The sequence below is a fragment of the Protopterus annectens genome, chromosome 3.part0, assembly GCF_019279795.1.
Source record: "Protopterus annectens isolate FY-2018-M chromosome 3.part0, PAN1.0, whole genome shotgun sequence".
NCBI lineage: Eukaryota > Metazoa > Chordata > Ceratodontiformes > Protopteridae > Protopterus > Protopterus annectens.
In genome coordinates this window covers 433,096,868-433,114,732 of record NC_056731.1, presented here as the reverse complement: position 1 = coordinate 433,114,732, position 17,865 = coordinate 433,096,868, and positions in this window count along the sequence as shown.

Below are 17,865 nucleotides of genomic sequence, written 5' to 3'. Positions count from 1 at the left end.
TATTGCCAGCTCATCTCACTGGAACGTTGTAAATACTTATATGCCATTTGTGAATATTAATATGATTTATATAGAAGTGTGACAGAAGGAGACACTGCCAGCCAGCTATCTGGAATTTTATAAATAATTATATGTCAGTTGTGAATATCAACATGATTCATATGCTTGTGTTACAAATGTGTTAGAACTGTATTTTATGTGTATATCAAACTGCTGGTAGAGAAGTATGTGTGAAAAGGGTTTGTACAGTACTGAGCTTAGAGGTATGATCACAGAGTACCCTGCTGGATTAGAACAGAAATGTATGTAACATATTGTAACTGTGTAAATGTATATGTTTTAAAAGTGGGAACTGGCACATAGAAGGTTATCTTGCAAAACTTCAGAAAAATTAGTTGAAATTAAAGGATTTTATAACCACATAATAAAAGAGATGTTATCTTTCAGTTTAAATGAAACAGGATGCATAATGTCTAGAACTAGGGAGGCTACTGCATTGTATTGTAAGTGTTTTATTCTTTTATGTCTTCCAGTAGTGGCAAACATCTGAAGGCTCTGTATTTTCACAGGAAGATGCTAAATGCTGGCAGTTTCTAGCAATGGTTGTTTTTTTTTGAGCCTGGGAACTGAAGTCAGGTGGCAAAAATTGATGTCATGCTGCAAGTATCCCAGCAGTAATATTTGATATTAATTTAAGTGCTCTCTGAGAGAGAGAGAGAGAGTGTGCATTTTGTATTTTGTCTTTTGACCTGAAAGCATCAGGTTGGAAATCCACTCACCACATCTGTCTCCCCTTGCTATGAGTAAGTATAGGGTACAGTTATTCCTTTTAGATTCAGTAAGGGATATAGTAAATATTAGTTTAGATGTTTTCCATAATTATTTGAAACTGTCCTGCAATGCTGTTTTAAATATTTGCTGTGATTTTGAACTCTGAAGTCACTGTGAATACATATTTAGTATTGTCGTGTTCTTTTATTATTTATTATTATATGTGTTTAAACTTTCAATTCTGGATGGTCTGTCTAGATATATTTAACCTCTTAGAGTACTTCCATATCTATTGGGTGACACTGTGCAGGCCACTCCTAATAGACTTACTCTTGGTCAAACTGCAATTTGGATTAATAATAATATTACACAGTAAGATTGGACACCCTTTGTTAAAGGCCTTAAAGTAGCTGATAAGAGTTGACTGGTGGCAGTGATAACTACCTTATAGTCTGGGCAAAAGGGGGCATAGCTAGTAAACCAATATATAAAATGTCAAAGTGTGTGTGTGTGTGTGTGTGTGTGTGTGTGTGTGTGTGTGTGTGTGTGTGTGTGTGTGTGTGTGTGTGTGTGTGTGTGTGTGTGTGTGTGTGTGTGTCAGCTACTTGGGTAGGGACACAAAGCACTGGTTGGACAGATAGGGTGCTGGAGGTCTTGGTTTGGCCACTCAGCTGAGATCTCAACCCTATGTCTGTGCCAGTGGGGAGTCTTATTGGGGATCTAGAGAAAGAGGGAGAAACCAGCCCCAGACTGACTGTGGTCTCTGTGTGCTCTTAAGGGAAATTGCACTTTACTGTGTGTGTACCTGTTATCCTCCCATTGTGTATGCCCCCCCACTGTTGTCAGTGGTGAGGATTGAGGCTCCTTGATTACTGGACTAGTGCTGGAGGATCACATTTGCTATATAAGGCAGTAGTCTCAAGATGTTTTGAAGGTTTAAATACAGCTATTACTAACTTGTATTATTAACATAGTTCAACATATTCTTGTATAATGCAGTATCCTCAAGATAGTGACTATTGTCAAATCAGACTGATGACATAGCTCTTGACATTATTTTAGATGTCTTGGTCTTCTTGGATTCCTTAAATATGCCTTTACTCTGTTTCTAAAGTATTCAATCACACCTCTCCTAATAGTAATATTTTCTATTTTACAGAGGTCTTCCAATGCTTTACTAGCATTCCATTTCACCCACCTTGCTAAATTGCTGCCAAGTAAAGGAGTTTGCCTACCACAGAACAAAAGAAAAAATAGTCAAGTGTGTTAACCCAAGGAAAAGGAATTAAGACCAGGTGCCACAATTTTCTTTTTTTTAATTATTCAAAATAATCAAGTTTGCAATACACTTACTCAATGGGATTCTCTAATTTAATGCTAACCAAATATGTATGGCAGCTTCTTCTCTTATGCAGATATGAAAGCCTTTCTCCTTGTGCTACCTGCTGAAAGCATTCTCCCAGTCCAAGTTGCAACAACTTTTAGTTTACTAAATTTGGTAATATCAGTAATATGAAAACAAACATAATTAAGGCTTTTTATTTACATGTTTCCGTCCCTCCAAACTTTAGTTCATTTTAGTTCTTTAGGCACTAGAACATCATTATATTCTTCATGAACTTCCTGTCTATCATCGGTCATCAAGGTGGGTGTTGAGGGACATTAACCTGGTCCATTGATTCCTTTTCTTGAGACACCTCCTAGGGCTTTTCCCAGTCTGCTCTGCTTTATGTGCCTTTCATATACTGATCAACCCTATCCCCTTTCCTTTCCACCCCTCAGTCAATTCATTACAGCTGCCTAACCACTTCCACTTTCCTACTAACTGAGAGACTCTGCATTCTTGTTCCTCTCTCCATATATAAAAGAACATCTAAATGCAGCTATTTTAAAACCGTATTTCTCTAGAACTGTCTTCTCCTCTATATTTTCTAAATACTTAAACTAACAGAGAAGGAAGGAAGGAAGGAAGGAAGGAAGGAAGGAAGGAAGGAAAGAAAGAAAGAAAGAAAGAAAGAAAGAAAGAAAGAAAGAAAGAAAGAAAGAAAGAAAGAAAGGTTAAAATGGCACACATTCTATCTGAATAATGTTGTCTATCCTCACCCTCAAATAATTATTGGAAACTTACCCGTTTCTCTCCCCATGTCATACATGCATACATCCTTCACTCTTCCCTATGCTACACTAATGCAAACATAAAATGTAAATCAGAATAAACAAACCATGCCAGTTTTCATCACTTACTCCATGTCTTCTATAATAAACAAACAGAAAAAAAGGGCATATTACATCCATTTGAGTTTATATTTTCAAAATTCTTAATAATCTTAAAGACTATCAGCCAGATTCAATAAAGCCTACATGGTCTGTTTACATGGTGTACACATCTCACATGGTAGCGCACTGTTTTGGATTCAGTGAGTGGCTCTACACCATGTGTAGAGCAGCACACCATTTCGCAAACAAAGTAAACACCATGGCATGCAAATTGTAGCATAAGTTGCTGAACTGCATGCTAATAAACCAATACAAGATGGAGGAGCTATTCAACAAGCTATAAAGCAACCATTTAGACTCAGTGCTGGTTTTACCTGTGAATTCCAAATCCTACTGGAATACAGCCACAGAAAGGAGTCTATACAGGTCTACACAGAAACAATGTTGGGGGCTGCTGTTACTTTAATTCATGTGTGTGTACAACAGCCTGAAGCCTATGCTGCTGCTGCTGCTAATAGATAAAGGATAAGAAGGAGAAGAGTTTTCAGACCCCAGGTAACTTATCACAGCCGACATGATGTGGAAATTGTAGAGTGCTACAGGGTGGATTGAGACACACTACAGGAACTCTGCAGCCTCTGTCATCCTCAACTCAGAGCCAGGGCAAACCAAGGGGAACCCATCCCAGGGGAGACAAAGGTATGTATAGCACTTAGAATCTTAGCTACAGGTACCTTTCAGAGATCAACAGGGGACATGTTGGGGGTGTCACAGGCATCAGCTTCCAGGATCCTCCATGAATTCTTGAATGCTATGCTCCAACATGCCATTGACTACATATATTTCCCCATGCTTCTGAGGATAGGGCCAAAAATATGCAGAAGTTCTACCCTGTAGCACACTACCCTGAAGTACCGGGTGACATAGATTGCACAAATATAGAAATTAAGGCAGCACCCAGGGAATAGGGAAGGCTGTACATTAATAGAAAGTGCTTCCACTCTATTAACTGCCAACTCATGTGTAATGCCAAAGGAATCATCTTGAACGTGTGTGCTGGCAACCCTGGCGGTTAACACAACTCACATATCTGGCATATATCCCAGCTGTATCAGATGCGCACTGGGGGATATCCCACAGGGTTATTTACTGGGGATGCAGTTATGCATTGGAACCATGGCTGATGACACCCATCAGAAATGCACACACACCTATTAAAGAATGCCATAATGAGGCACACGCTTAAGCCAGAAATATATAGCGCGTGTTTGGGTTGCTGAAGTCACAGTTCTGGTGTGCTGATAACACCCATCAGAAATACCACACACCCACTAAAGAATGCCATAATGAGGCACACACTTAAGCCAGAAATATCATACAGCATGTGTTTGGGTTGCTGAAGTCGTATGTCTGGTGCCTAGATACACCTTGGGGAGACCTGCAGTACAATCCATGGACAAGTACTGAAATAGTCACAGTATGTGCTATGCTACACATCATCATATTGAGAAAAAAGCTTCAGCAGGGTCAACAAGGGGAAGGAGCACACGACCCACCACCAATGCCAAGCTCACCATAACCACACACAGGTAAGGAGTCAGAGAGGGAAGCAGCAGCTGCTGTGGGTGTAGGCAGATGTAAGCATGCTCAATATGCCTAACATTGACTAAGAGACAACGTTTGGCACACTCACACACCACTTAAGGGTCTAAAATCTTCCTTCTGCGCACATACATATACTAACATTGATTCCAGGGAACTCTCACAACCTTTAACTCCCCATGTAATGGCTGTGAATTGTTTGCATCAGACAGAGTCAGTCCTGGACTAAAACTGGTGCAACTGCTGGATTTACAAGATAAGTGTTGAACCTGGAGTGTACTGTATAATAATATGAATTACTGACATATCCTTGCATTTTGTTATTCGGTACTGTAACCAAGTAAAAGGTGGGAGATTTGTACAGAAATGACCTTAATATGTGACACCAGAGACTTATGTGACTTATATGTGTTCATTATTAAGTAGTAAGCCTCAGGCATCAAAGATTCAAACAGTTATATCAGTCAAAAGCAGTGATGGTCACTGCATGCCCTCAGTTTAGCACCATATGTTTGTAATGGAAAATCATTAGAAAAGTTACAAAGCAGTGATACACATTTCAGTTTCAGACTTCACAACCCTCACAAAGTCATTCACAATAAAGTCAGTAAATGATGATGCTATCAACTGTCTAACAATCTAAGATCAACATAAGTCAAAGGTACAATTATCAGTTCAACATCACAAATGCAGATATACTAAACACTAAGCCAGCTATGCACCCTGAGCATCAGATACAAAGCTTATGTTTCTCTGAATCCAAAAGATTCAAAACCGAGTTCGGACACAGTTATTACTTGCACAGGGTGTTGTGTGTGGGGGGCAGGAAGTATAGGCTGACACAAAAGGTCGGTGAGTGTGTGTGAGTAAGAAAGAGAAGCAGGCAGACATTTGGATAAACCAACAGATGGCCAGTGAGACAAAATGAGTTTTAAGCTGCACAGCTGAACCATGTAACTTTTGTGTGTGTGTATGTTTGTGTGTGTGTGTGTGTGTGTGTGTGTGTGTGTGTGTGTGTGTGTGTGTGTGTGTGTGTGTGTGTGTGTGTGTGTGTGTGTGTGTGTGTGTGTGTGTGTGTGTGTGTGTGTGTGTGTGTGTGTGTGTGTCTATATGGGTCCTCCAGGTGAAATTGGTGTTTGAGTGTCTGCATGAACACAGCCAAGCTCTGTGCTAGCTCTTCATTTTGGTGTGTCAGACAGGTGTGAGCCATGCATGGTAGAAGTGGCAGTTCATTGTTGTCACCCCCAACCATGAGAATTGGGTCTGCCAAAATTTGCACTGACATATCCACCCCCAAGGTCAGATACACTGCTGCTACCTGAATGTGACTGATGTATACTGGATGAGCTAACCTCACAAGGAAACCCAGGGCAACGACCCCATGGCCTGCCACATCTGGGTGTGGACAGCTCACCCACTGAAGGAGCAGTAGCAGTATTGCCACTATGGGAGCATGACTAGATATGGCCATGTTGGCTAACAGCAGATGATGTGGCTGACCTATGCCCATGAGGATGCCATCCTCCTCCCAGCAGACATTCCACTACAGACACCACTCGTTCCATCACAGACACTGCTCATTCCAACGTGTCATTTGTCTGATCCATTGAATCAGCAACACGGTGGAGGCAGTCCTACATATCAGCCTGTGCCACATCTACAACCCTAACCATTTCTATGGAGCACCTATTGGAACATGCCTGTGCCTCCATGATGGCCCTAAACATATGCTGAGTGGCATGGGAAGAGACACTTGGATCAGGTGGAGAATGGACAGCAGGCCTCCTCTGAGAACCACTAACAATTCCTGCATGGCACCTCACCCCCCCCTTTTTGCCTACAGCCAGACTCAATAGGCAGTGAAGCCACAGCAACCACACTTCCTTGATCAATTGTCTCGCTCTTCACCTGTCCAATATCTGAGGGCTCAATGCAATGGGTAGGCTGTGCCTGAAGTAATTAGAGGGGGTTTGGCCACCATCATCATCATCAGAGTCTGCTGACACTCTGACATCAGGTGGTAGTATTCCCACACTTCTACTGTTAGGATCACCTGTGATAATAACCAACAAACACAGGAAAATTAATACCTAAACTGCTATACTCAAATATATTCAATCAAAATAACAGTGCTGCCACTATTAGTACAGCAATACACACAACAGTCCTGACATCAACATCACACACTAAAATATTTCTTTGAATTCTCATCAATACTGACATCTAAATGCTTGGCTTACCATCTGCAGATGAGGGTATCCTCTACATGCCAGATGGTCCTGGAGGAAGTTAAGTAAACTTTATGGACAACAGCATCACAATTAATAGTAACACAGGGTGTAATACTTTTTCTCCTTTATATGTCTGGTAACTATACTTTCAACAAGAACTTGGATGACAACTACAAACTAAGCTAATTAATCAGAATCTGTTGTTAAATATAACAATCTTCAATCCGCCCCCCCCCCAAAAAAAAATTCTTGTGAAACAGAAGCAACGTGTTGATTTAAATTGTTTTATTATACGACAGTATTCAACAACTGAGATACAAAAGCCTGCCTGGAAGCTCTTCCTGGGAAATGGTTGCTGTCCCTGAAACAGTAGCACCAATGTTGAGGACATGCTGTTCTGCACTTTCTTGGGAGCTGTCTGGATCCCTGACATTGGACAGGACCTTTTCATTTGGTGTTAGTGGTAGCTCTGTAACAGCCCCCCCCCCCCCGATAGCCATCTAATCACTGCCCACTGCAGCTGCTCTCCTCTGTACAGATGAGATCATGTCAATGGCCCTATGGTGCACCTGCTCATATGTCCTGCCTTGATCACCCATGGCATTAACATCGTCGACAATCTGCCACCAAATCTGCATTCTGTGTGACATAACCCCCCCCCCCCCCAAGCAGGAAGGCACCATGTTGCCTAAATGCATCAACAATAACCTGATTTTCAGCATCAGTGAGGGGCAGTCTTCAAGGATTGAGAGACCTGGGTGACATAGTCCTAGGTGTCCTAAAAGACAACAGAATGATAATACACATAAGTATCACATAGCTATGAAATTAATGTTCCCAGACAAAAAGAAAAGGTAGAATTTCAGTATTATCCACTTGAAAAACATAAAACAGTCTAGATATTTGAAATACAAACAGCAGGCTGGATGCAAAAAAAGGAGAGTAGCAACAGCAACATATCCTTGTTTCTGCCATAACACAAATGCATCTTTGCTTCTCCCCAAAAGAACAGTCAAATGACAGATTTTGCAAACAAACCATCTTTGAAATGCTAAAAGTGCTATCAAATGAACTGTCCATGAAACATCTACAGATTTAACATAGAACATTCCATTTTAAGGGATTGCCAATTATGTGTACCTGTGAAATGCCCAACAAACATGTCCATGGCATCAGTATACTTCTAACTAATGCATGCAGATAAAAGTGTAAAAGCCTTTGCTTCAGATTTTCCTAATTACATTCCAGCATAAGCAGTATGTAGCTGAAAAAAATGCCAGCATACCTTCTCAACTTCTGTAATACTCTGTGCAGCTATATCCCAAAGTAATAGCCTCTTTTCTGTGTTCTCCACATAAACAAGTCTCCTCACCTACAGTTTTCCTAGCTACATGGTTGCCTTTTTCTGGTGTAGATTCAGGGCTGTTAACACGGTGAAGATGCAAATCAGGTATGAGCTCATTAGAATTGCTAAATCCCAAATACTTGACTTCAAATATCAAATGTAAACATAATGCAGGCACTTCCTCAGTGAGTGTTTTAAATGGATTGCAACTGTGAATAATTAATGGTTGGGAGAAGGAAAACACATCAGCACTGCAGGCTGCCCTACAGCCAGTGGGTGTGTCAGGTTAGACTTAAAAAGTGTTAGATGCAAGGTTGGAAATCTAAATAAACAACACACAATTTACAGGTTCTGTTCATTAGCATCCAACCCCCCCTTCATTTGATGGTAACTGCATATGACATTATTGCCATTCAGTATCCTTACACATTTTAAGGCCAATGATATAGAATGGCTTACATACTGCATGTCTCAGATTGCTTGTTAAATAATAAGAGAAGAAAGACCAACAAACACAGAGAGGTAAGACAGGGCTGTATATTTGCAAGCAATACTCATAACTGGTTATGTGATCACCTAGTGCAATACATCCAAAAATAATAAATGTACAAGTAACAGTTGTATGGTTTCATAGTAATGTACATGAGTGTTTTAAATGGATTGCAACTGTGAATAATTAATAATTACATTGTAATCATTTTAAATAGAGTTGCTTGCTACTGAGATTTGTCTGCATACATCAACTGGACATAAGCTGATTTAAGTATATTTCCTGCATTTTATTGTGGTTTTAAAATTTGGACTGATTCCTCAGATCTAGCTCTGTTGAAACTGTCTTCTGTGAGTGTCTGAAGCTCTGCACTAGTTGTTAAACTGCTCTGAAATTCCTTTAAGTGTTAATTAGCTTGGGGGGTTTCTGATAACATTAAAACCTGTGTTGGTTACATCTCTTGTAATCGTTTTAAATAGAGTTGCTTGCTACTGAGATTTGTCTGCATACATCAACTGGACATAAGCTGATTTAAGTATATTTCCTGCATTTTATTGTGGTTTTAAAATTTGGACTGATTCCTCAGATCTAGCTCTGTTGAAACTGTCTTGTGTGTGTGTCTGAAGCTCTGCACTAGTTGTTAAACTGCTCTGAAATTCCTTTAAGTGTTAATTAGCTTGGGGGGTTTCTGATAACATTAAAACCTGTGTTGGTTACATCTCTTGTAATCATTTTAAATAGAGTTGCTTGCTACTGAGATTTGTCTGCATACATCAACTGGACATAAGCTGATTTAAGTATATTTCCTGCATTTTATTGTGGTTTTAAAATTTGGACTGATTCCTCAGATCTAGCTCTGTTGAAACTGTCTTCCCCACCCCCACCCTGTTCTTGGTTGTAGTTTAAATATGGTGGCTTTTGCAGTGCCCGCCCCACTGTAGATTTGATCTAGGACACTCCCCCAGTCCCATCTCTTTACCGCATTCTATCTAATAAACCCTTTCTGCACTTGCTTTTAGTCCTTTTTAATTTAATTACATTTTTTTCATACTGTGTGTGGACTAATATTGCTACATACTCAAGTGTGCCAGCTTGCACTGCATGTGAATTGTTTTTATAGCATTTACTGTCTGTTTTTTTCCTTGTCTCTGTAAAAAAAACAAAAAAAAAAAAAAAAAAAAAAAAATCTCTTGTTTTCCTACCTTACTGAACTAGAGTAGTCCAGTTTCAGAGTTGCTGATCCCTGGGCTTTGTTTTTAGTTCCTGTTACTGATCCATTGCCTTATTAGGAAGGAGGGAAGTTTCTTTGCTTACCAGTGGGAGTGGGAAGCACTGAGCAGCCTTTTTGTCCGATTTGGTGAAGTTTCAGCCAGAAACTAGTAGTCCATTGGTCGTTTTGGGCCAATTCCTAGCTCCCTTCAGCCCCCTGCTATAAAACACGCTAAACGCGCGTTTTCCAGCTTGTACCAACTCAGCACAGATCCTCGTGGTGGCCTGCAGAGTGATCCAAGCAGCAGAGAGCTAAAAGAGTGACTTTCTACCAGATATAAGTATTTTTTGTGGCTTTCCCACTGTTATTAAGCTAGCGACTGCATTTCGCCTGTTTTACTGCTACTTTAAGTGATTTCTGCATTTTACACTGTTTATTGCACTTTAAGTTACTAATTGTTGCAAATTGTTTCTGTAGGCTACACACTAAAGTGCACTAGCCGATTTACAGCATTTATAGCATTTACTGTCTGTTTTTTTCCTTGTCTCTGTAAAAAAAAAAAAAAAGAAATCTCTTGTTTTCCCGCCTTACTGAACTAGAGTAGTCCAGTTTCAGAGTTGCTGATCCCTGGGCTTTGTTTTTAGTTCCTGTTACTGATCCATTGCCTTATTAGGAAGGAGGGAAGTTTCTTTGCTTACCAGTGGGAGTGGGAAGCACTGAGCAGCCTTTTTGTCCGATTTGGTGAAGTTTCAGCCAGAAACTAGTAGTCCATTGGTCGTTTTGGGCCATTTCCTAGCTCCTTTCAGCCCCCTGCTATAAAACATGCTAAACGCGTGTTTTCCAGCTTGTACCAACTCAGCACAGATCCTCGTGGTGGCCTGCAGAGTGATCCAAGCAGCAGAGAGCTAAAAGAGTGACTTTCTACCAGATGTAAGTATTTTTTGTGGCTTTCCCACTGTTATTAAGCTAGCGACTGCATTTCGCCTGTTTTACTGCTACTTTAAGTGATTTCTGCATTTTACACTGTTTATTGCACTTTAAGTTACTAATTGTTGCAAATTGTTTCTGTAGGCTACACACTAAAGTGTGCTAGCCGATTTACAGCATTTATAGCATTTACTGTCTGTTTTTTTCCTTGTCTCTGTAAAAAAACAAAACAAAAAAAAATCTCTTGTTTTCCCGCCTTACTGAACTAGAGTAGTCCAGTTTCAGAGTTGCTGATCCCTGGGCTTTGTTTATAGTTCCTGTTACTGATCCATTGCCTTATTAGGAAGGAGGGAAGTTTCTTTGCTTACCAGTGGGAGTGGGAAGCACTGAGCAGCCTTTTTGTCCGATTTGGTGAAGTTTCAGCCAGAAACTAGTAGTCCATTGGTCGTTTTGGGCCATTTCCTAGCTCCTTTCAGCCCCCTGCTATAAAACACGCTAAACACGCATTTTCCAGCTTGTACCAACTCAGCACAGATCCTCGTGGTGGCCTGTAGAGTGATCCAAGCAGCAGTGAGCTAAAAGAGTGACTTTCTACCAGATATAAGTATTTTTTGTGGCTTTCCCACTGTTATTAAGCTAGCGACTGCATTTCGCCTGTTTTACTGCTACTTTAAGTGATTTCTGCATTTTACACTGTTTATTGCACTTTAAGTTACTAATTGTTGCAAATTGTTTCTGTAGGCTACACACTAAAGTGCGCTAGCCGATTTACAGCATTTATAGCATTTACTGTCTGTTTTTCCTTGTCGCTGTAATAAAACAAAGAAATCTCTTGTTTTCCCACCTTACTGAACTAGAGTAGTCCAGTTTCAGAGTTGCTGATCCCTGGGCTTTGTTTTTAGTTCCTGTTACTGATCCATTGCCTTATTAGGAAGGAGGGAAGTTTCTTTGCTTACCAGTGGGAGTGGGAAGCACTGAGCGCCTTTTGTCCGATTTGGTGAAGTTTCAGCCAGAAACTAGTAGTCCATTGGTCGTTTGGGCCAATTCCTAGCTCCCTTCAGCCCCTGCTATAAAACACGCTAAGCAGCGTTAGCACGATTTAGCCGGAGTTGCCACTGTTGCACACAAGAGCAGCGGTTAAACTATTCGGGCCATCTAAATTCCACTCTTCAAATTTTCCCTTAGAACTACCTTCCTCGAGCTGTACTGCTGATCTAACCAGCATATCCTATAACTGAAAAGTTCATCTCTACTTGATTCCCAAGTAGACTATTCTCTATCTGTAAAGCCTAGCACTTACTCCTACAGTACTTGCACCTTGATAAAGCACTCTTATTATAGATAGTACCCCACCAGCCTAAAACCCACTTCCCACAGAGTCCTTTGAAAGTCTCTTTATCTACTACTTCTAGTATGTCGAGGGATCAGTTGCTAGTGTCCTCTCCAGCTCAACTGGTGAACCTGGAAATATTGAGGCAATGTTACAATTGCCTCATGTACCTGAACAATCCTCTCCTTCTCCCACAAAACACAAATACATGCGAGAGATGCAACTATACGGCCAAACTGGAGGCTGAGCTCTCTCAACATAGGACTGGCAAGACCAGACAGGAGGAGAAGGTAACCACACACAATACATACCCAGTCACACATGGTACCATCACAACTTCAAATCATACACATACTCACACAAAGACATACTCGGAGGCTCTGATAAAAAATTTACCAAAACAGCAGAGGCCACCAGAGCAGACACCCAAACGACTACCACCTCACGACCCAACACATGCAACACATAGACCACACAGTCAGAGTGTCAAACAGTCACAGCCCTTAAGGCCAAACAAAATGCCAGACACACTTGTCATTGGTGATTCCATAGTCAGGCACACTGATGTCCCGCTCACCAGACTGAGTAAGGAGAAGGTCACAGTAAGCTGCCTGTCGGGCCCTAGAATCCACCACATAACGCAAGCACTCAGGTCTCTCAACAGCAGGTACAAGTACGACTCAGTCATTGTCCACGCTGGTGTCAACGACCTGAGACATACCTCCTTGGACTACATGAAAAGGGACATCAAGGAGCTCTCTGATTATGTAGCCCAGACAGGTATGACCCTGACCTTGAGCAGTATCCTACCTTCACCTAGAATGATGCCACAATACAGTGATAAGATGATCAGCTTTAATAATTTGCTTAAATTCTGGTGTCATTCAAAGGGGATCCAATGTCTGTCTGCCTGGGATGACATGCTGGACAAGCCACGCTGCTTCACAAGGGACAGCTTGCACCTGTCACCCTGGGCTTCGGATATTGGCAAAGGCTCTTGCCACCCCATAGTGCCTTTTTAGGCAAGGCTCAAATTCTAAACCTACCACCCTAGAACACCAAAAGGAAAAAAACTAAGGGTAATGCTGCTCAATGCCAGAAGTCTCAATCTCAAGATGCACGCACTCGAGGCCCTTCTCAATATGGAGAACATCGATGTCTGTGCTGTGACAGAAACCTGGTTCAAGGCTCCTGAGAGCACCCCAGCACTAACAGGTTTCACCTCATATCATGCGTTCCGGCCCCAAAATCCGGACAACACCAAGAAAGGAGGGGGGGTGTCCATATTCATAAAGGACACCCACACCTCAAGGTTGGTGGCAATGCACGATGCATCGGAGACCATCCAGGTGCAATTAACCATAGGCAAGACTGCTCTGCAATTTGTAGCATGTTACAGGCCACCCTCTCAAACTCAGGAACCTCACATGACCTTCCTGAAAACATTGGAGGGGACAAATGTATCTCCAAACACCATCATACTAGGTGACTTCAACTACCCTAATATAGACTGGGAACACTACTCAAGCCCGAACACTCTAACCCAAAGATTCCTGGAGTTCATAAACTCAAATGCCATGGAACAACTAGTCACCATCCCCACAAGAGGAGAAAACATACTTGATCTCATCATCACGAACATGGGATCAAAATGTTCAACACCGAAGTATACCCCTCACTGGTGAGATCAGATCATAAACTAATCTCGCTGGAGGTCCTCATCCCGCCCCACCTGAAACAAAAAGACCACAGTGAAAAACTTCTCAAAAGCCGATTTCACACTTCTAAAACTAGTGTGGTCTCCTTTAAGGCCCCTGAGCCAGTGGTAAACATTACTCAAACCGCTGAATCACTTACAAATGCCTTCTACCAGCACCTACAGGACTGCATGGATCAGGCAATCCCAAACAAAACTAAGACTCTCTGTACCAAAGGCAAGCGTCCAGTCTGGTGGACCCCAGCCATAAACAAGCTCTACAACAAAAGGAGGAAGCTACTACAAGATAGAGCAAAATCCTTGAAAGGTAAGACACCTTTGATCATTATAAGTAAAAAACTAAGAGCTCTCATAAAATCATCCAAGGCAAATTTTGAGAGAAAAATCGCCAAGGACTCTAAAGACAATCATAAGGCCTTCTTTAGCTATGTTAGAAACCTAGGAGGAAACTCCCAGATATGCTCAGAATTAGTTCAAAATGATGTGAAAATTACTGAACCTACACACATTGCCAACATACTGGCTGACAGGTTCAGTGCAAACTTCTCCCCCCCTCCCCCCCATAAGGAGAGATATCTATTCCAGAGGATTGTAGCCCCCCAAACATCTCCAACGCCCAGGTGAGAACTGCCCTCAGTAAGGCAAAAAACACAGCATCCATGGGACCGGATGGTGTCCCCGGCTGTGTGCTTCACGAACTCAATGAGGAATTAAACCCACAGTTAGGACAGCTGTTTAATCTTAGCCTCACCTCAGGATACGTACCCAAGGAGTGGCACACGGCGACTGTGGTCCCACTTCATAAGGGCGGTGCCTCCACAGACCCTGGAAATTACCGCCCCATTAGCTTAACAAGCCCTATCTGCAAAGCCATGGAGAGGATCATAATGGAGCTCATAAATAAAGACAGAGGGAACTTGCAGACTTTGGAACCAACCCAGTTTGGCTTTGTCAAAGGCAGATCCTGCCTCTTAAACTTGGTTGACTTTTTCGAGACAGTCACCAAGGCCATTGATGAGGGAAAGGCAGTCCATACAGCCTACCTCGACCTGGCAAAGGCCTTTGACACAATACCCCACTCAGGTATCATTGAAAAACTCATCAGCTTGAATGTAAACCCATACATCACAAGATGGGTTGCAAACTGGCTAAGTGACAGAACCCACAGGGTCAGAGTTGCTGGAGCCATGTCAGACTCAAAGCCTGTCACAAGTGGTGTCCCACAGGGCTCAGTCCTGGGTCCACTCTTGTTCGGCATCTACTTTTCTGAAGTACAAGCAAACACAGGAGGGTTATGACTGACAAAGTTTGCAGATGACACAGATATCCTCCAGAAGGGCCTCACAGAAATGGATAACTGGTGCCAGAGCCATGGCCTGAAGTTAAACGCCAAAAAATGCATAGTCATACCCTTCGGGAAAAACAAGGTTACCCCTAGCTACCATATAGGTGGCAATCCACTGAGCACAGAAAAAGTCATCAGGGATCTGGGGACCCAGGTTGACAGTAGCCTTTCGTTTGACACTCATGTTGCTAAAGTAGTTAGGAAAACCTTCTATATCGCCCACCTGATCATGAAGGGATTCACATCTAGATCAAGGGAGGTCATCGTCCCCTGTACTCATCACTCATTAGACCTATGATTGAGTACAATGCCCCGTTCGAATGTATCTGACCAGACACCTGCTGCAGCTTGAAAGGCCCCAAAAGTTCCTCACCAAAAGGATAAAGGGTCTCAAAATATGTCTTATGCTGCCCGACTGAAAGAACTCCAGCTCTATTCAGTCTCATACCGCTTGCTCAGAGGTGACCTGTGCCTGACATATAAGGCCATGTCAAACCCAGATTTGATGAATATGCTTCACCTCAAAAAATCTAGATCCCTCAGAACCACAAGGGCGGGAGACTTAAACCTTGACACGGTTATAAATAGAATGTGCTGGAGGGACAGATTCATCACCCAGATACTCCCTATGCTGTGGAACAAAATCCCGGTACATGTGAGGCAGAGCACCTTGCTGGCCTTGTTCAAGAGGAATCTTGACCAATGGATGGGAGATCGCAGATATACCCCAGGGATTACTTCAGTGTCACTGCTTGACAGAGGCACAGCAAAATGATAGGCATAGTTTTTATTCAAACTAAAGGGGTGGCGAAAGCCACATAACTATGGGCTAGGCTTATAAATGCCCTTGGGCAGATAGCCTAGTATGAACCTATGAACCTATGAACCTATGAACATGATGTTGCAGTTGGTTGCATGCAGAATGATTTCAGTTCCCTACTGCAAAGCTGTTTGTGTGGCAAAGAGTGATAAGGCAACTTTCCTGTGTTCTGAAGGTTCATTGGAGAGTGAGTTCAAATCCAAACATTTGTAGAAATGTCTCATGTGAACCAACATTTTCTAGTGTGTACATCATAAATTGCTTTTAATCATTTTAACTTCTTGTCTCTTTTCTTCTTTTTTTTTTCATTCCTTCCTTGTTTTTTGGGGTGGGTGGGCAGTGTTTGTGCGATGCACTGCTTAGCACAATCATGGGAAATGGATGAAAATGAATGCAAGGTTTGACTGTGCATATCTCGCTTATTCAAAGAGCGACAGTGTGCAAACAGAAAAACTGGCCCACCCAGGGATCAAACAGAACACCTACCGACAGGGCTCAGACAGCCAGTAATTGAAACAGATACATTCAATTAATTCAGTTGGACATCTTGCAAATCCGCTAAGCAGTGTTGCAAGGCAGTTAACACAGAGTCCTTAAGAGTGATTAGTAAATTAATGCATGCCATGTAACTAATGCTGTGGCAGAAGGTGTATGTGTAGAAGTGGTGTGCAGATTGTTGTGGGTTCTAGTACAGGGTGTGCACCCTTTTTTGTTACTGTTGTGACAGTGTGCAGTTTAGAGCAATGAAGTGAAAATAGACAAGTTTCTTGTGGCAAGAGGTGTAAGTCTAGGATTGCCATACATGTGGCCCTGGGTTCTAGTACAGGATATTCTATACACTTTTACTGTTGTTCCACTTCCCATTATATGCAGTCTCACTTATAATACTTTAGATAGTGGAGCTGATATGAATTATATGTATGAGGGATGAGACACCATTATTGTGTTTTTGGATATATGACTGAGGGTACGCTGTCTACTGTATTTCTTTAAGTATAGTTCTGCTATCTGGACTTGCATGGCCTTCACAATTACCTAAGACACATAGACAACTGGATGTATATCCAATAATCATGTCAGCTTGTCAGTACAACTGAACAGTACTTCTTCTGTGACAAAGATGGAAAATCAGTGCTTTGGAAGAAAATGTTTTGTCCCTTATTCCTAGGTTTAAATCCCACAGTGTAGAAATCAGTTTTCTTAGTGTATGAAGGTAAAAACAGATGTGTCAAGTGATTACATGTATGCCATTAGTGCATGTCTGCATAACTAACTACCTAGCAGTTACCTTCCATTTTCCAGTATATATTTCCCCTCTGCTTATCTGTAGTGTAGGGTTGTGTGGTTTGTGTGCTGTGGGTGAAATGGTGTGTGTGTTATGTGGTGTATGGTGTATGTATGTTCGTAATTGTGTGATTCAGGATTGTAGGTTTCACTTTTGTGAATGATTCAACTTTATAGTCTCGGGTTATTGAAATTCGGGATTTCAGTAATTCAATGTTATGAAGTGAAACCCTCACACAGACATCATCCCCATTGTTATGTCACCTTGTGTGACAATCATATAAAACACATTTTCACTGTACAGTCCCTACTGTACCATACAGATATGTGATTGGTGTTGCTGCTACAACCATCTTCCCTTGACATGCCCTCATCTGCTGTAAATTAGGTTGTTTCACTTGTCCTCTTTCCCTGTGTTCATTCCTACAATTCATCTGTGTGCCCCTATTCAATACACACACTCCCCTTGAGTGTTTATTTTACATGGCAGTCCATGTACCCTTACAGATCCTTTACAGAGCTTCAGTACAGAATGCCATGAATGGGATTTCACAGTATTCTGCACTGTAGATACTA